This window comes from Patella vulgata, chromosome 1, assembly GCF_932274485.2.
Source record: "Patella vulgata chromosome 1, xgPatVulg1.2, whole genome shotgun sequence".
NCBI classification, from domain to species: Eukaryota; Metazoa; Mollusca; class Gastropoda; family Patellidae; genus Patella; species Patella vulgata.
The window spans coordinates 35,328,242-35,348,759 of record NC_065879.2 but is presented as its reverse complement, the minus strand read 5'-3'; the positions used below and the strand labels follow the sequence as shown (position 1 = coordinate 35,348,759).

At 42.9% G+C, this 20,518-nt stretch overlaps 1 long non-coding RNA gene across 1 annotated transcript in view; it reads right to left on the bottom strand.

Moving 5' to 3' along the window:
- Positions 1–20,518, bottom strand: part of LOC126828533 (uncharacterized) — a 127,721-nt gene that overhangs the window by 36,939 nt on the left and 70,264 nt on the right. Inside the window, exon 5 of the long non-coding RNA XR_008787460.1 lies at positions 8,205–8,341. This is a non-coding gene — a long non-coding RNA (uncharacterized LOC126828533). The remainder of the gene's footprint in view (positions 1–8,204; positions 8,342–20,518) is intronic.

Here is a 20,518-nt window from a genome sequence, read left to right as displayed (position 1 = left end):
GCCTGCGCCGCTAGATTTCATTATGACATCACTCTTCCACTGCTCTGTGGTCTTATACTGCCTCCTCAGTACTATCATATTCACAGTTATAGTGAACTGCCCAGTTAGCAGTACCGCTGGTGCGTGGGTTGTGGGCCGTCAGACTGTACAATTGTTCTGATAACTCTTGCAAAACAGGCGGAATTAACAGGGGCACATTTCGAGATTCGGTCACATTTACTCATATTTCTGGTTCTCTTGTTCACAACAATTTGCTCCCAGCAATGACCACAAATGCCAGGATATTGATTCAATTTTTCAAAATTTTCTCACGTTGCTCATTGTTATAGTTACTGTCCCTAAGGTTCACATCTGTGGTGCTCGACCCCTGACTGCGTCACTTCCCGCTAGGGTCCCGTGTGGAGAAGCGACGCTGGCTGTCGTTGGCCGACTTGTTCGGGAAGACGGGGCACTTGAGAGGGGAACGTTGGCTCAAGCGAAGGTCGGCTGCTCTGGCCGCCCTGCGCGTGATTACCGATGAACGCCGACGCGGAAACCTTCCCCTCTTGGTTCACCTTATTTATTTTTTTGGAGTTGATTTTATCGCAGCCGGACAGGCGCCCCGCCTTTTCGCTGTGGCTGCCAGCTCGGGAGTGGAGAACAGCGGGGTATTTTTTGTGAGTTTTTTTCTGGTTTACTTTTTCTATAGGGTCGGGACCCGGGGCGCCGGGCCTGTTCTCAGGCACGGTGGACGAGATGCTGTCGGTGCTGGAGAGCGACGGGGCCGGGCTGCTCGTCTCGCAGAACTCACCTCAGGGCAGTGCTGATCTCGGCAGACCGCCGCACTTGAAGACCGAGATGGTAGTACCGCTTCTGAGGTCCCTCTGAATGTGACATCTGTGCCGCCAGATCGGCAGCGAGGGTCGGGTGCCTCTCGAGCATAGAGCACACGATGGACTTGCGTACGACCCGACTGTTAAACTTTTCCCCTAGGAAATTGCCGTAGCGGCTATTTAGCAGTGCACCCATCCCGGAAGGCGTGTAAGGCAAGGCGGACCTGAACTTGATGAATAGCATGTCCTCACGGCTGTGCCTGGCCTGGGCCAGACAGCGCATGAACTGAAAATACCGCATGATCTCATCGAGCGGGAATTTAGCCGGCCCGGCATAGCCGGTCTTGCGCTTGTAGACTGAAACCACCCTAATTAATTCGCCGTCGGCGCCCGTCGACGGTACTGCAACCAAAAATTCGCATGTGGCCATGTTACAGACGGCAAGGCTGCGCTGACCCGTGTTGAGCAAGATCTGGCCGAAGAGGTAGGCTAGTACGGTACGGAACCGGACGGTGGTGATCTGAAGCGTGGCATCGGTGTCGATTCGCCTGAGCAAGTCTCGGGCGGTTGTTGTCACGTCGCAGCTGTCAATGTGAGCGACGTCGGTGGCGGTAAGTAGGTTATCGCGCTGTTCCACGGCGTGCCTGCGCTCACTAAACCTCTTACGCATAGATCGACCCCAGCGAGAGATTTTGGTCAGCCACAAGTCGTAACTAGTATCGACGACGTTCGACCGTTCGCGGAGAAATTCGATGAACAGTCTGAGCGAGGACAGATACGAATTTACGGTACCAACGGCCGCCTCCGAGGTGAGCATGGGTATCATCCAGCGGTCTCGCGCCGCTCTGTGCGAGTCGAAGTCGACAACGGGGTCCCAGTCCTTGGTGATCGCTTGCCATATACGCCAGACCTGCTTGACACGCTGAAACACGACATAGCCACGTCGAGTGATGCCTTCGGAGAAAGCCACCTCCTTCCGGAAATTGGCTAAGAGGCGCCTTGCGGTCGCACCCAGGGGCGGCGATGTGGAAACGGGCTGGGGTGGCGTAGCATGATGGAGAGCCTCGGTCAATGTCGACTTTTGCTCCTTGTGTAGCCGCAAGGCGCTTTGATAGCACGGGCATTTTCGTCCCGGATATTTGTGAAAATTTAACAAGTGAAGGTCCACTCGAGCAACGCGCGCCTGACAGTTTTCTACGGGGCACTTGTATCTGACCGAGTTGCACTTGTACGTACGTATGCTCTTTGCAACGGCATTCTGTCTACACATGTCTCGCCAGTCGTACGACTGAAGCCTCACAGAGAGAGCACTGCCTACGCGGCCTCGTCATGACCAGAGACTGATGACCGACTGAAACTTCGGCCGGGCCCAGCCCGATACCCGTGCTGTGCGACACGCCAGCATCCTGTCAAATGTTCGAACACTTGCTCTTGAAGAAGATTTAATGGAGAGAATCTGGCCAAGGGAGAGAATAATTAGGGCAACGCCGCTAAAATCGCAACCCAGAGACGCTACACGAAGGTCGAAGGGCGCTTCGGACGGGAAAATATACTCCCCATCTGCCCCGCGCGAAGAGACGGCTGACAGCGGCCGGGATCAGCTGGAATTGCATGCAGGTCAACCCCCCTAATAGGATAATATGTTACTGAGCCGATACTTTTTAGCTACTCGGTTTCCCGAGTGCGATAATTAACTTCTACCGAACATTGATCATTCGCCCGGCGAGGACGGCGCTAGCCAGAGGTTCCCTGTCTGGGAGAAACGAAGGAAAGGCAGAGAATACAGCAGATCTGTTTGCACAAGAAAGGCAGAGCTGTTCACGTAATTTTCTCGTCTTTCATCGGGCCGCGAAGGCAGTGTGTCGATGTAGCCCGCTGACAGCCTTTCCCTAACGAGCATTTTTTTTTTTTTTTTTGGTCGTTGAGCGCACGCCACACACACACCTTTTGAACAGGATCAATCGAGGGCTAAGCGAGATTTCCTCGGGCCAGCGGTCGCCTGGAATGGCTGGCTAGCGCGTTCTCCCCGCTCTTACCTGCCTGTCCCCCGAGGCGGCATTTGCTCGAGTCGGCGCTCGCTAGAGAGATGCGAGCAGGCTGTATCCCCCGCTCTTACCCGCCGGGCTAGAGAGGCGGCCAAACATTGCTCGAGTGAGCGCTCGCGTAGAAGCGCTGGCTAGTGCGCTGACGAGCTTTTCCCTGCCAGTCGGCAGGGCGCCGCTGCCTGGGCGAGGGTCCCTTGGTCACGAGCGATGCACAGGCATGAATTCGGGCGAGTCCGGACAGCAACTGTTCGCACGGCAGAGAGATACCAGCCTGTTGGGCCGAGGCGGCATTTGCCCGAGTCGGCGCTCGCTAGAGAGATGCGAGCAGGCTATCTCTCCCGCTCTTACCAGCCGGGCGTAGAAGCGCTGGCTAGCGCGCTGACTAGCGGCTAGCGGCTAGCGGAGGGCAGCCAAAGTTGTCTGAGCGAGGGTCCCTTGGTCACAAGAGATGCACAGGCATGAATTCGGCCTATTCGCACGGCAGAGAGATACCAGCCTGTTGCTCGAGTCGGTGCTCGCTAGAGAGATGCGAGCAGACTATCTCCCCCGCTCTTACCCGCCGGGCGAGAGAGGCGGCCAAACATTGCCGAGTGAGCGCTCGCGTAGAAGCGCTGGCTAGCGCGCTGACGAGCTTTTCGCGCCCGACATTCAAACGCCCCTAGCGATGAGATGCGCTGAGATATCTCGGCGAAAGTTGTTGGAACGAGGGTCCCTGGCCAGAATGGATGCGAAGAGATGAATTTGGAAGGGCAGAAACGCCATGGAAACGAAAAAATCGAGTCGAAACCTACTTTTGCACGACGGTATACCTTTCAAACGAGTGCGAAACACTAGTATAGGAGGTAGGTGTGAGAGACCGAACCTGGTACGGTGCATGTGTATACCTTTCCAAAGAGAGCGTTTTCTCTTACATGGAGGGTGAAGCTCAGCCGGTACTCGGCGAGGCAGGGAACTTTGGCGGAGAATTGGTCGGGCGAATTTCTGGAGACGAGCGCTTTACGGTGGAAGGTTGGCCGGTCTCCTCTTGCGCGGTGTGAAGGCTATGGAGTGTGTGTTCGTGCAGCTCCCGGTTACCCTTCTCGTCAACGTCGTCGCGACGCTTGCTCGAGGGGAAGGATGGCACCCGAGACCGCGTCCCCGCTCTGTTTTCTCGCGGCGCGCTCTTTCTTCTCTCTCCTTCGCCGGTTCTTTCTCGGCGCGGGTCACAGCTCGTGACGGTCGGTAGTGCAGAGATTTATTTCTCGGCCCGCCTGGCAGACCCGAAAAGTTCCGGTGCACGCTTACACGGCGGGACAGACTGGCTCGTCCGATTGTTAAATCAGCGAGTCTCGACTACCATCCCTGCGGCAAACGCCGCAGGGAGATCCCGATTCGGCGCACCCGCTGGAGCTCGTCTCTTGCGTGGCCCGTCTCGGCTCATCTCGGTTCTTCCGTACGCCTAGTAGCGACGGAACTATCGCCGGCCGCCCCGCTGGCCACGGGGACTTCCTTCCTCGTCCGGAATTACGCAGCAAACGAGGCAGGCGCGCGGGGTTCAGAATTAGGTTCCCCGCCGCCCCGCCGACCCTCGCTCTCTCGCTTAGCGGCGACTGGGAGAGGCGTTTCCTCGTGGTTCTCTTCGAGCTCGTGAAACGGCTATCTGGTTGATCCTGCCAGTGATCATATGCTTGTCTCAAAGCTTAAGCCATGCAAGTCTAATTTCAGGCTCGTTCCTTTCGGGGAGCGAGTCGAAACTTCGAACGGCTCATTAGTCAGATAAAGTAATTCTAGAGCTAATACATGCGACACACCGTGGTTCCCCCCCCCCTCTCTGGACCAGATCCCCCTAGCCTGCGAAGCTACCGTCAAAAGTAGCGACGGGGCGAAGCGACGGGTGTTGAAATCCGAATAACTGTGCCGATCGCGGGGTCTTTCAGGGTCCCCGACGACTTGGCCATGAAGTGTCTGACCCATCAATTGGCGATGGTCGCCGACCTGCCTACCACGGTGCTGACGGGTAACGGGCTACCACCTCCATGGAGGGCAGCAGACGCGCAACTTACCCAATCCCGACACGGGGAGGTAATGACGAAAAATAACGTGGCGGGGCCCTTTCGTGGTCGCCCCGGGCGGAATGAGCGCAACTTTAAAAAAGTGTGCGAGGATATATTGGAGGGCAAGGCTGGTGCCAGCAGCCGCGGTAATTCCAGCTCCAATAGCCTATATCGGAGTTGCTGCTGTTAAAATAAAAAGCTTGTCGTTGGATCTCGGAGACGGCTCGGAGATTTCTTGGCCGCTCTGTTTTCTCGCGGCGCGCTCTTTCTTCTCTCTCCTTCGCCGGTTCTTTCTCGGCGCGGGTCACAGCTCGTGACGGTCGGTAGTGCAGAGATTTATTTCTCGGCCCGCCTGGCAGACCCGAAGAGTTCCGGTGCACGCTTACACGGCGGGACAGACTGGCTCGTCCGATTGTTAAATCAGCGAGTCTCAACTACCATCCCTGCGGCAAACGCCGCGGGGAGATCCCGATTCGGCGCACCCGCTGGAGCTCGTCTCTTGCGTGGCCCGTCTCGGCTCATCTCGGTTCTTCCGTACGCCTAGTAGCGACGGAACTATCGCCGGCCGCCCCGCTGGCCACGGGGACTTCCTTCCTCGTCCGGAATTACGCAGCAAACGAGGCAGGCGCGCGGGGTTCAGAATTAGGTTCTTCGCCGCCCTGCCGACCCTCGCTCTCTCGCTTAGCGGCGACTGGGAGAGGCGTTTCCTCGTGGTTCTCTTCGAGCTCGTGAAAAGGCTATCTGGTTGATCCTGCCAGTGATCATATGCTTGTCTCAAAGCTTAAGCCATGCAAGTCTAATTTCAGGCTCGTTCCTTTCGGGGAGCGAGTCGAAACTTCGAACGGCTCATTAGTCAGATAAAGTAATTCTAGAGCTAATACATGCGACACACCGTGGTCCCCCCCCCTCTCTGGACCAGATCCCCCTAGCCTGCGAAGCTACCGTCAAAAGTAGCGACGGGGCGAAGCGACGGGTGTTGAAATCCGAATAACTGTGCCGATCGCGGGGTCTTTCAGGGTCCTCGACGACTTGGCCATGAAGTGTCTGACCCATCAATTGGCGATGGTCGTCGACCTGCCTACCACGGTGCTGACGGGTAACGGGCTACCACCTCCATGGAGGGCAGCAGACGCGCAACTTACCCAATCCCGACACGGGGAGGTAATGACGAAAAATAACGTGGCGGGGCCCTTTCGTGGTCGCCCCGGGCGGAATGAGCGCAACTTAAAAAAAGTGTGCGAGGATATATTGGAGGGCAAGGCTGGTGCCAGCAGCCGCGGTAATTCCAGCTCCAATAGCCTATATCGGAGTTGCTGCTGTTAAAATAAAAAGCTTGTCGTTGGATCTCGGAGACGGCTCGGAGATTTCTTGGCCGCTCCTAACTGGTGTGCGGGGCGAGGCGGACTTGACCGTCCTGCCTCGCTTCTCTCCTTCGCGGGAGAGATCCCGCCACAATTTATGTCTACCTTGAACAAATTAGAGTGCTAAAGGCAGGCTAAAACTACGAGCCTGGATATTTCGTGCATAGAACAAGCGGGGAAGCTCTATTCCGGAGGGCGGTCCGGCCGACTTGTTTGACGTTGCCTCCCTGTCGGTGTCGCCGGAGAGCTAGGATTCGAGAGGAACGGTGGGGGGCGAGCGTACCGGGCGGGGAGAGGTGAAATTTTGTGATCCGCTTGAGACGACTCGAAGCGAAAGCGCTGGCCCTGGACGTCTTCCTTAATCCAGAACGAAGGTGGGTGGAGCAAAGACGATCAGATACCGTCGTAGTGCCGACGGTAAACGCTGCCGCCCGGGCCGCGGACGAGGATCGAGAACAGCGGTTATGGACCCGTCCGTGGCGGCTTCGGGCAACTTGAGAGTTTACGGGTTCCGGGAGTAGTATGGTCGCAAGGCTGAAACCTGAAGGAATTGACGGAAGGGCACCACAAGGAGTTGAGTCTGCGGCTTAATTTGACTCAACACGGGGCAACTTACCCGGTCCGGACATCGTCAGGATTGACAGACGCTCGTGCAGTCCTTTCTCGATTCGATGGGTGGTGGTGCATGGCCGTTCGTGGCTGGTGAAGTGAAAAGACTGGTTTATTCCGCTAACGGGCGAGGCCTCGCTCTTAAATAGTCGACTCGTGGTTCTTGGTCGTCCTCGACCCGCTTGCGGGGCGACATGGGAGAACATCGGGCGAGTTGAAGCAACTTCTTAGGGGGATCCCGAGCAAGCTTAAGCTAGGTGAGAGAGGTCAATAAGTGACCCTGAATGCATCTTCTCGTTAGGTCGGCTACGACCAGGTGTCGCCCAGAGGTGGTCGGCGAGGCACAAGTTGCTGCCCAGTGCCCTCTACCGCCACTGTCGTTAACAGGTGACGGGACTCTAACTGTGTTTACGGCTACTTAGCCACAAAAACATTAAAGACGTATTATGTAAAAGTAAAATCTGCCAATTGCAGGTCTTATACTGGTTTCAAATGTATTGTTTAGACATTTTTTATCTACACATAAAGCCCATAGTAAATCAAGTCTGGCTGAGCTATTAAAAGTATAAGAGAATATCTTAGTTAAACGTTAAAGTGGAAAATTCAGATTTCGTATATTATCATAGCAATGGTACTCGACAATCGAGATTATTTAAGCTATTTTTTGTCAAAACTTCAAAGAATCATAACTTCGCTCAGAATAAAGTATTTTAGAATCGATCCAATAACTGATAAGAGTTGCACCCCGTTTTAAACAAACCGATAACAAGGCTTCTCAAACACCGGTATTTGAAACGACGCATATTTTCTAAATCAGACCTTGTTTTAAAGATGTCTTGTTTTCTAAATGCGACTTTCTTTATTGGATGAATTATTATACCAGTATTTGACAAAAATGGTAAACGAGGCTTTTTGAGGTTTACGGTTTATTATAGAAAAAACGGTCAGCTCTTTATCTAATTATTACATAATGGGTACTATGCCATCCCCTAGGTCAACGTTATACATTAATTTACTAGATGTTGTTATTAATTCAAGTATAAGTGTGTAATATTTCCGTATAAAACTATCAAAGTTGTCCATTTGACAAGTCTAGTAAATATTACAACTAAATGCTTTTAAAATAGAAGATTCAACATGATGATAGTATGTCTTTGTAAAGTATATCATCTAACATGTCACGCTTACTGTTCAGAACATCTGATATCACTGGAGATATCACAAAGCTTACAACGTTTGTTTAACAGTAATCCTCTCCATCTTAGCATTATTACTAGTCGTTTATACTCGAAACCTCAAAGTAAAAGGATGGTGCAGATTAATAAATAAAAAAAACACACGTACCACTCCAGAGCAACATTCCTTTGTATCTTCACACAATCCAACATCGCTAACACGGACGCCAAGTGAAAAAGCTATACACGTGCCTTGATTTACACATGAAGCCAAAATGGCAGGAATTAGACTACATGGTAATTCAGCTGGAATAAAAAAAGATAAAATCTTCAAATCCCATGACCCATGCTTTTACATTTTGTTTCAGGATTTTACAAGTTAGCTATAAATATACATAAGTAATATAACTCAAAATTGTATGTTCAGTTTTATTATTAGGGTGCTCGTTGTCGCCAGAAAGATTTTACACAATACAGTGTACTTAAAGGTTGTATATACTTTTAATGCAGATATATATTGACAGTTTCTGGTCACTGATGGCAAATGTAGCGAATAATTAGTTCAAGTGATTCAAATATAATTAACACGACATTGTATTTAAAAATTGTATATACTTTTAATACGGATATATAGTATTAGCAGTTTATGGTCACGTCTATTATTCAGCAATTTATAACATTTGCATTGCCGTACACTGGCGGCAAATGTAGCGAATAATAAGTAATTAATTTCGGGTGATTAAAATATAATTAACTCTGAGAAATAGGAGCTAATTATCTACGTCTGGAAAACCCGGAATAAAAACTGTATTAATCCAAATGTTTTGTGTCCACAATTGCTAATGAACATGGTCTAGGACGACAAATCCCAACCTGTTCACCGCCATACAAAGGCGACAGCACACAAATTACGCAACTGCTGCTATGACCAACAGCCCAAACAAGAAAATATTTCTTCATTACAAAACTGGAGGCCAAAATAAGTACAAAAAATTTCTTCGGGTAAAACCGGGACATGTAAATAGTCTCTATGTGCACAATATGGAGAACCATTATCGACAAAATTTCATCCTCAGGCCTCAGGGGTTTTCTGAATAGTCCGGCAGAACTATGGCTGAACCTTGAAATTGCATACAAAAGTTTTTTTTATGATTGATTTTAGTAGCCTAGGGTGTCCTCTTTCAGAATTTGCTGGGTGAACCTCGGTCACACTTGAGCGTTTTGAGAAATTCAAGATGGCGTCTAAGACGGCCGCCATTTCAAATAATCCCCTATAACTCCCAGAGTATTTAGTCGAGAATGATCACTTTGGTGTCTTACCGTATGTTTTTGGGGCCAAGGAATACACTGAAATCGTCCATTATGTTCTGGGGTGATTAGATGATAGTAAAATCAAGCATACCAGACAATATGGCCCTTTAACTCGTTAGCGGCGGTTGGGGCGATTATTTCACCGAACCAAACTATATCTAGAGACAAATTATATATTTCTGGACATAGGAGCGTAGGAGTGATAGGATAACATCATATACATCCCTACCAGGGACACGTGGGTCGGTCCTGAAAAGGGAGGCACAAGTTGTTTGTTGAACATTAAAAAAAAATCTACCCGCAAAACAGGAACTTCACCTCCATAAAACTAGGTAATATTCAGTTTTCAATTTAATGTCCTTCTCCCAGCAATACAGTTCCGGACCAAGTTCCGGCGGATTCTGATCTTCCAGTGGGCCATACTATATACCGGAAAACACCATTTTATACTGAATACCGGAAAACACCGGAAAAACACTAAATACCGGAAAACATCCTAAATACCGGAAAACACGATAAATAGGTAACCCGGAGCCTGGTCCTCTGTGTGCAGTTTTGGACCAAGTGAGCGCCAATGAAGGAAGGTCAAGGTCATTACGATGTTCGTTTTACAAATAGCCCCCTATTATGCCTATTATGTTTTGAATGTTTTAAAAGACGCAATCAGTCTACCTCCATCATTGACCATATTTTATTTTGTATTTTAATTTTAGTTTTCAGTAAATTTCAGTAGATTTCAGTGTTTCAGTATTTCAGTAGATTAAACACTGCCCTCGGAGGGCCCCATTATATGGCGGTTGCGCCGGTCTCCTGATTCTTACCAGTAACGCTGGCATCAGGGTGGTACGAATTAGTGGAAGGCACGACTAGGCCAACTCCTCCCTAGGTAACAAAAAATCGCATCATAAAACAGCAAGTATCATCAAAAGCGAGTTAATAAATCTCTGAATAGTTCCAGTTGAAGTTCCAGGTTTAACCGCTATGTGTCCTAATCACCAAACGAAATGGATGCCACGAAATTCTCGGACAGGCTGTAATCTGAAAAGTGTCTATCCTTTCCAAGAGCTATCCATCTCGTTGGAAGGGCTAAAAATCTACTTGTTTCTGAGCTTACTTTCATTCCAGGGTCAAATATAATCACTTGAACCATAATAATATTCAACATATTCCATCATATTCCGAGGGCCGCACACAGGATTTTTTTCTGGATTACTTTTCGAGCTTTTTCCCAACTTGTTGACCAGTTTTCCTTGAGAAAACCCCAACTTTCGCCCAATTGTCCATGAGAAAACTACATATTCTATCTTACTGCATTGACGGGAAGTGGTAAGCTGGACGTCTGTGAAAAGGGTTGATCGATAAATTTTCAAGGAAGCAATTGTTGCTTTTGTTTGTGAAATAGAGGACTCTAGCCGATGAATCTACTTTCCCCCCGAGAACCTCAGGCAACCAATTTGTTTTATGTACTACTATCGTAATAAAACATTACTATGTTAACCACTTCCTGGTGGCTGAAGACATACACCGAATGCGTATTCGGAAATAAATGTCCCCGAGAAAATGTTTTTTCAGACAATCGATATTCGAGATGTCTTCTGTTGCACAAATTATGCTGCACTGTGTAAGAACTTGCATCCTTTGATCTGAAGATTTTAGATGGAAAAGTATCATTTGCACTATTTCAAAGTAAATCTGCATTTTCGTATATCATCCCGTATATCATTCTCTAAAAAATGTCCTTCGAAGACCAAAAGTTGATGTGTTAGACTGTGAGAGGATATCTGACAATTCATAAAAAGAATTGACTGCCACTAGATAAGAGAACACGAAAGAAAAACAGAAAAAGTCCGTGCATTACCATGTTTTTATAAGGTATAGACTGAATATAAACAAGGGAATGTACGGATCGACTATTTCTATTTTTCTCGTGTGCTCTTATCTAATGACATTCAGTTACTTTATTGAATTGTCAGGTATCCTCTTACAGTCCCATATAGCAAATTTTGGTCTTGGAAGGAATTATTAGTGAGCAGAAATTCGGCCGTGTATCTGTTATCACTCGTCACATCAGTCAGTTATATAGAGGGATTACTCGTGTTTTCCTCTGGCGTTCGTCACTTCCGATTGAGGAAACCTGTATTACTCAGCTATCGTAGCAATGATCTCTGTATTAAAATTACATTTGGAATGTGTTTAACCAGCTCTATCACATATGTGATAATGACTGGCACCAATATTGTCCTTTAATTCATTTCGTCAGTTGCCGATGCATTATTTTGAGACCGACTGCAGTGACTGCACTTATATTTTGAGACAGACTATTTTTCTCCCTGGGGGGGGGGGGGGATTTTTTTTCTTAGACCAACTCACAGCAGAATAAGGGTAAAAAACATTTTTTCAGACATGATAAATTGACAATGTGTGTAGCGTGACGTATGCAATTTAGGTGCACGGATTCACGCAAATACATAAAAATTGGGATTTGTCCTTCTATTTTGGCATTGTTTGTTTACCTCATTAATTCAGTGAGTACTTATTTTGAGATCGACTGCACTTATTTTACGACCGACAATTTATTTCCCTGTGGGATTATTATAAATTTGTGTCGGATCTGGCAAGAATTGATTCCTTTTGGCGAACAAAGAAGGATCACGGTGAAAAATAGACGGTGAAGATTCCAAAATAGCCCTAGAACCGAGATGGAGGAAAAGCCTTATTTTCATATTGGTTGTCATTACGACGCGCCAGTAACGAAGAGAGAGCACTAGGGGTCTCTAAGACTTCGTTACTAAAGTAACTATGTTCTGTACTTAGTTGGATCCCATCTGAACAACAGAAACCTTACACCTGCAGTGAAGTGACTCTGACAAGTCCGTAGGCATACTACTCATACCACCTGGTAAATTTATCACTGGTCATGAGGTCAACGTACTACTTTTTCTACCAGAATCTTAGTTTGTAAACAAATAAACCAATGTAAAATGGCCTCGACACTTATAAAATTGGTGTTGTTTCAATGCTATGCAACCCAGTTAATCCCTTTAATCCATATCCTTGATTTGGAAAAGGTAACTGCGTTCATTGCATTCATGCGAAGAAGAACGGGTGTCAATTAGCTTTCAAGCGAAACTTTCGGAATGGCTTGTTAATAATTTTAAAAGTACACTTTACAGATTGTGTACTTCCTCCAGTAAGTAATATTACCAAAGCAAGTCTACAGCGTGTTAATACCGCAGAATAATTTAAATCGTTTAACGCCATAAAAATCAGTAGCGGCATGTGGGTTCACATTGTGAAAAATATACTGTTTACCGTACAAATTGAGCAATGGTATTAGTATTATGTAGAGAAATAAAGATCGACGCCAACTAGGAAATAAAACACTGATCATTTGGTTATATCAGACTTGGTTTCGGTGGATAGTCGAAGCAGGCAGAGATTTGATTGATTATCAAGTTGATTATATAGAAGAAATAAAGCAAAGCAAACAACTGAATAATATAATATATTATGACTGGGATTACCTGTATTGGAAACGCATTATTCTTTTTATCGAACCCTGTATCCATTCCATATAATTACAAAATAGCAATATTATTTACTCAACACGCGACCTCTCACATTTATTATACACTTTAAAGGATTAGGTAGCATACATTTGAATAGAAGAAAATGGCTAAAGTAAATTCGAAAAACATATTTATTGAGAAATGTCGAACACAAAAGGTAAGGACGTTCTTTTTAAATGATCAACATCAAATAATGATAACAACATGAAAACTAAATAATGGTTATAATTAAAGGGATCTTACAAATATATGTCCCTTTGGCTTGGTATGATTCTTCCGCTTATTCTTTATGCCTCGTTTAATAATAACTATAAACCAATACAATATCTACGCTTTGGATAATAGGTTAGCCCCACCCCATTTTTTAAAATTGAAATCTTTCAAATCTATGTCCCTTTGGTTTGGTATGAATTTTCTTTACGCATCGTTTAATAATAACCGACATACACCAACTTGCATTTTATACCAGTTAAACTTAGCTGGGAGTTTTGATAATAAGACAACGTCTTTCGGTTGTTAGCCATAAAAAGATTCATACACATATTTGTTGTTTACCAGTAAAGCTTTTCGTGTGGCATAAAAATTAGCTGTAAAGGTGTAGTTAAATAAAAGATCCACGAAGTCTAGTTTGAACAATTTTGAGGTAAAATGTTTTTCATCCAATATATTATCATCAAATAAGTAGTAGCGCTTCCAATATCTTCTTATATTATTTCTTATATTAGATATTATTTCTTTGTTAATTGATCAATAATTCTCCAATGCATGTTTTATGGACTACACATTAACTGTTAAAACACAATTAATTGGACTGTTTTTATGTTTCAATTTTCTTGGATAAATTTTCACCAGATGACCAAACATATCCAATTTTTCAACTTTATTGGCTAACACAGTTTCCTTAGTATTTAATAAGAGGTAATGCGTTTTGGAATTCTGTTAAAAATGTTAAAATATACTGGCCCTGCTTGATTTATCCATTCCGGCGCATAACGGCTGGCCACAGTTCGGCAGTTTCGGCGGCGCGGTGACTTGATTTAACCGAAGTCGACACAAGTTAGGCTTCAGCGGTAGTGGCGATCACCGGCGCAATATCGTGAACATGTCAACCAGATGAAATTCACGTTATTTAAAAATGCCATAAAACACACATTTTAAATTTAAACCATATGTTTTGAAGTTGAATTGGAGCTTCGTAAAACCAGATGTTCATATGCCATTTATTTTTTCTCGGTAGTATTAATAATAATAATACATATCATGTAACCGGTTTAATATTATCCGACACCATATTGTTTATCAGCCGGGTCACTTGATTTGCTTTGATACGGTAACCTGATCGGCTTACGCCTTGTAGAAACCGTCTCGCCCAAGCAGCCACATCGCGATTTGCATTATCAATACGCATAACATACGTTCAGGTTGGCCGTAAAGTCGCATGTAAAAGAAAGTCGCAGGGAAGGTGAGAGCGAGATAAATTTGGTTTAACGTTCACTGGACACAAACTATGTCATTTCGGGACTAACATGGTTCAGCGTAGGGGTCTTTAACAGTTGTATTTGTATATGAATTCACTGCTCATCAGGCATCCTCTTTTATGATATCCTTATTTAGTTTTAGAAAACTGATTTAATCAAATGTGTTTTAGAGACATTCTGAATCCACTGCTTAGACATCCCCATTTATGGTGTATTTAGTTCATTTTAGAAGACAGGTTGTTATTATGATATCTTAGTTTGTGTCTAATTGGATCAGACGCTGGCTCGCTAGCCCGGAGATCGCGTGTTCGATCCCTGCATAGGCCGAGAAAGTTATCGGAATTTTCCGACGTGGTTTCCCCTTGTCAGTGGTGAAGGACGGGGGGCCTGACAAGGACAGTTGTGTAGTCGTTCGGATGTCATGATAATCCGAGGTCCCGTGTATACATTGGCGTGCACATAAAAAAAACCCTTGGAATTCGATATAAGAGTAGAGGCCATAGTGTCGCTGCCCCGGCAAAATTTCCCTCATAGCACACTGGATGGCCCAGTATAGGAGCAGAAGAGTAAGACGCTAAACCACATTTTAGAAAACGTATTTAATCAAATGTGTTTTGAAGACATTGTGTACCTGTACATCATCAAATCTGCTTTTTTGAGATTCTTGGAGAAAGTGCAATTTTAATGTGAATCCACTGCACAGTCATCCTCACTTATGATATCTTTAGTTCGTTTTAGAAAACTGTTTTAATCCAATGTGTTTTGGAGACATTCTGTAGATATACATCCATCAAATCTGTTTTTTTTTTAAGCTTCAAGTCTGAATATCGAAAAACGAGTAGCTCGTATCAATAAACAAATAGAAAGTGCAGTTTTCGTGTGGACCCACTGCTCAGGCATTCTCATTTACCGGTATGATATCTTTAGTACGTTTTAGAAAACTTATTTTATCAAATGTGTTTGATCGAAAATCGATAAATGAAAATCGAGCTTATTATCATAACGTTTCGGTACGGAAGCTCAAATACGAACTACTTTTTGTTTTTCGATTTCCTATTTCTATTTTTAATTTTTTATTTTGAAAAATAATTTCTAATTTCTATTTTTAATTTTGTAGAATAATTTTTAATTTTGTAGAATAAATTAATTTTGTAGAATAATTTTTAATTTTATAGAAAATTAATTTTTAATTTTATAGAAAATTAATTTTTAATTTTATAGAAAATTAATTTTTAATTTTATAGAAAATTAATTTTTAATTTTGTAAATTAATTTTTAATTTTGTAAATTAATTTTTAATTTTGTAAATTAATTTTTAATTTTGTAAATTAATTTTTAATTTTGTAATTAATTTTTAATTTTGTAAATTAATTTCTAATTTTGTAAATTAATTTTAAATTTTGTAAAATAATTTATAATTTTGTTTTTCTCGAGGACCATTCGGCAAACCTCGACTGATTCCTTGATCATCATCGTGTCATGTTGCGTAGCTTGATATGCCTCTCCGCTATACGCCTGAGATTGTGGTCGTAGGTTTACTGATTATAAACACGTGTCGCTTAACAAAAACAGTTCTTAAAAAGGCGTGGTAGTCGCAATTTTCTTTAAAGGCAGCGCGTTTGGAAGGTGTGCAGCCGAGGTCACAAATAGACGAGGAAGGCCGAATACATGTATATACAAGCGTCTGTTATCAACGAAATGGGACCACTGAATAAAATAAAATGAAATGAAATGGGGTTTGACGTCCTATTGTTCTGCTAAGACTGGGCTAATGAAGACGGGCATACGCCATTCAGTGTGCTATGAGGGAAATTTTGCCCGGGCAGCGGCGCTACGCCCTACTCTTGTATCGAATTTCAACTGCTAAGGGGTCTTTTACCTGCACGACAATGTGTGGGCTTACGAGTTTTCATCGCATCCAAACGACACAACAGCTGTCGTTGTTAGGTCATCCGTCCTGCACCATTTACAAGGGGGGGGGGCACACCTGAAAATACCTGCACGCCAATGTGTGGGCCTTCGAGTTTTTGTCGCATCCGAACGACTCAACAGGTGTCTTTGTTAGGTCCTCCGCCCTGCACCATTTACAAGGGGAAACCACGCCTGAAAATATCGATGAACATTCTCGGCCGACAGTGTCTTACTCGCAGAGCCATCGTGGGTCCCATGGCGACAGGGAAATAAGTGTGGTTTAACGTCCTACTGTTCTGCTTCGACTGGACTAATGAAGACGGACATACGCCGTACAGTGTACTATGAAGGAAATTTTATCCCGACAGCGACGCTACGGCCTAAACTTATATCGAATTCCAACTGCGAAGAGATCTTTGACGTGCACTCCTATGTGTACACGGGACTCAATTTTTTGTCCCATCGCAACTACTACCAGTAAGTGAGTGTGAGAGAGAGAGAGAGAGAGAGAGAGAGAGAGAGATATGGGGTTTAAAGTCCACTTGACACAAACTAGGTCATTTCGGGACTAACTTACGGTTTAATTTTATTTCAATAATTCGCTTGCGAGGAGTCTTTTGCAGTGGGAGGAAACCGGAGGACCTGGAGAAAACCCACGAAGTTGGACAAGATGTAAATGAACCGGGGCGGTCTGATGGTTCTGAAAACAAATTTACAAAATTGAAAATTATTGTACAAAATTGAAAATTATTGTACAAAATTGAAAATTATTGTACAAAATTGAAAATTATTGTACAAAATTGAAAATTATTGTACAAAATTGAAAATTATTGTACAAAATTGAAAATTATTGTACAAAATTGAAAATTATTGTACAAAATCGAAAATTAAAAATAAAAATTCGAAATTACTTTTCTCAAAAATAAAAATAGGAAAAGAAATAAACAAAAATAGTTCGTATTTGAGCTTCCGTATTTCGGGATACTGGCGATTCTTTTTCAGAACTGGCGGGAAAAAATCGTAAAATTCTAATCGTATATTCAAGATTGACAATTACATTGAGTGTCAATCATAATCATGTGGCGAAATATTATAATTTAATCAACTCGCTGATAATCCGGAGTAATACTAACCAATTGTCTCGGATTAATGATTATTGGATTGATAATTGCCATTGATACAACTATAGCCCGTGTCAAGTCATTATTTACTCCTAATAATTAATCCAAGCGGTGATTTTTTTGATGTTTCGCCTCCTGTTTAAAAAAAAAAATAAACAAATGGAAATAATCAAAATGGCCATCAATTCCTTTAACGGTTGAATTCCATTACTTTGGCTTCAACGGCATGTAAAATATACAAGCATGATCAATCGGATATTATTATTTTCAATTATATTATCACCATTGGTCGGAAACGTCAGAACGAGTGAAATAGCCACGATTCTCGAGTGAGAATACGGTCCGTCATTTTTCGTTACCGTTGCCAAAATGCCCTAAATTGAACGACGAATCGGATTGTAGGAATCTCTTACAAATGAAATTTCTATCATTCTATCAGGGATTCCGATTCCGATACAGTTACGGTACCTGAAAATAGCAAGCCTATTGTACGCGCAAAACATACATTTATAGAAAAATTGGCGATCCTTGGGTGAGATTTGACGTGCAAATACCGAAAATATTGTGCAATACGGTGTGCGAATCTCCACTTTCATATTTTTATCGCAAATTGCGACTTTGGCGAACGACAGTGTGAGCCCTGGTGCGAAAAGACGAAGGACACCAAAAATAAAACCTGATGTTATGGGCTAATGTATTATGTAAAGACGGATTTTGCTGTTGTATAATTTATAGCTGTAATTGTTTTGTAATATATATGTCTACCTGTATCTGAGAAGTAAAATTATGTTATCATACATTTTTGACAGATAAAATATTCAAGCTAGCGGAAAAAATATTCCAGCTGGCGAGAAAAAAATTTGAACATTTTTTTATATAAAAATAATTATCCATTTTTACGGAAAAAAAATTAAAAGTCAGTGTGAGCCGGGCCAACAAAAGACAGATATTGGTGACGGTTACTTTCAGAAAACTTCTAGGTGCAACTATTCAAGCCCCATCCAATAGCCACCTTAAGATATTGTAACCACAAGCTAAAAATACTGGTTGGTTTTAGTAAATCGGTCAGATTCGTTTATTTTGTTTAAATTTGTGAACGCATTCTTGATCTGTCATTTTCCAAAAGGTTTTTGAAAGTGAGAGAGAAATGGGGTTTATTTAACGTCCACTCGACACAATCAAGGTCATTTCGGGACTCACATATCGTTCAATTTTTTTTTTCAATAATTCGCTTGCGCGTAGGCCCCGGATTAAACCAACGAGGTTGGACAGACGACCTTACTCCTTGTCACGTACACCCGGAGAATCGAAATCACGACTGTTGACTCATTGATAGACCTTATGATACAGCACGCGCGTGCTAACCATTCGGCAATCCATCCCCACCCCTTTCTAAAAGTGAATTCTAGAAGCAGTTACCATTATCTAACTATTGTTATAATACAGAACAGCCAGTGTAAACAATATCAATAAAGAATTCAAATTGTAACATTACCTTGACATTTCAAAGATTTCATTCTCTTTTCCAAACATGTTACCTTGTCTTTCAACAATTTGCATTGTGGTATTTTCTTGCGACGGGCATCAACCATAATGGCGAATAACGCAAAAATGAAAAAAAGCTCAAACCTCATATTTGCCACTTGTTATCGGTAGGTAAGCAAATTATTATGAAGTTATAGTTTTGAAATTCGCCTTTATATACCACAGCTAGTCTTTGAATTTGATCAACAAAGCATGACATTTTCACTCTGATTATTTTTCCACGAAAATATCGCTATTTATTAAATAAATTAACGAAATACATGTATGACCCCTCCTTTAAATTTTATAAATTGCATGAATGAAACTTTTTCAGATGTCAAAGAGATAATAGTCCGTATGGTTGATATTTAAATGGGGTCAATTTCATAAATTTCAAAGAAACCGGAGCATCTAGTTAATATCACCTTGTGAAGTTGTATCTAATATAATATGTTTCGTCATGTCGATAGCCAGCCAGTACGTGCTTTCCTATTTTTTAGTTCTTATCTTGGATCTGTAAATTTGACAACCAGTTAAAATATTGATTGAAATACAAGTTAACGCCGATAACTTCGGGTATGCCAACTCGATAACACAGTCAGTTAGCTAATCCGCAGATGATAAATGCTATTTTACAAACCCAGTCCATATATAATTTAATAATTAATTTTTGTTGGATTCTTATTTGTCAAGAACAGACTTAATATTTGTAAAAAAATAAGTATTGTGTAATTGAATTCTATTAATGCTTTTAATCGTAAAATTAAATCTAAATCTATGGTAATATTTTATTCATTACAGCGCAACAAAATAGATGCTCTAAATATAAATGGATTTACAAATAAATTTTCCATGATCTTTGATCGCATGCAAGAATTTAAATAGATTGGTTTGAATTTCATCAGATTACCAATAAGCGGAAGCTTTCGGGCCCAAGTGGTTAAGTTTTAAAATAATTTCTTGTTTTATAATATTTTATAGATGTTTTTGGTTTGGTTAGGGTATCCACAAAATTATTTTTAAGTTTTACAAATTTTGCTGAAGCGGGTGGGGGTGGGACTCGACGGACGGTAACGGGGTAAATTATTTTCAATACGAAAAAAACAAAAAGTTTAAATTATTCTTGAAATCTGTATTTTCATCATAACTTTAATCCGTCTAAACAGACAATTCAAACAAAGAAAACTATATTTTCTCAACAATTTGAAACAGTAATCCATAGTTAAATTCATTCAACTAAAGGCGTAATAGATAACATGAAATACAAATGCATAGTTAATTTCAATCCGCACCATGGAGATCTAGAAAAAAATCTCTTGATGTATTACAGCATAAAAATACATTACATGTAACATATTTACTCTGAGGGTGAGATTCGATGTTTTCGTCCCAACAAACCTCACATCGACCGTTTCACAGACCAGTTGTAATTTAAAATCTCTTTGTCATCTATATAAAGGATAAATTCAGAAATATTAATCAATTCGCAAAGGAAAAGTCACATAAATTTGGAAAAAAACGCATTAATACTTCAGAGTCCCTGGACCAATATGGGTGTACAATCTGCCT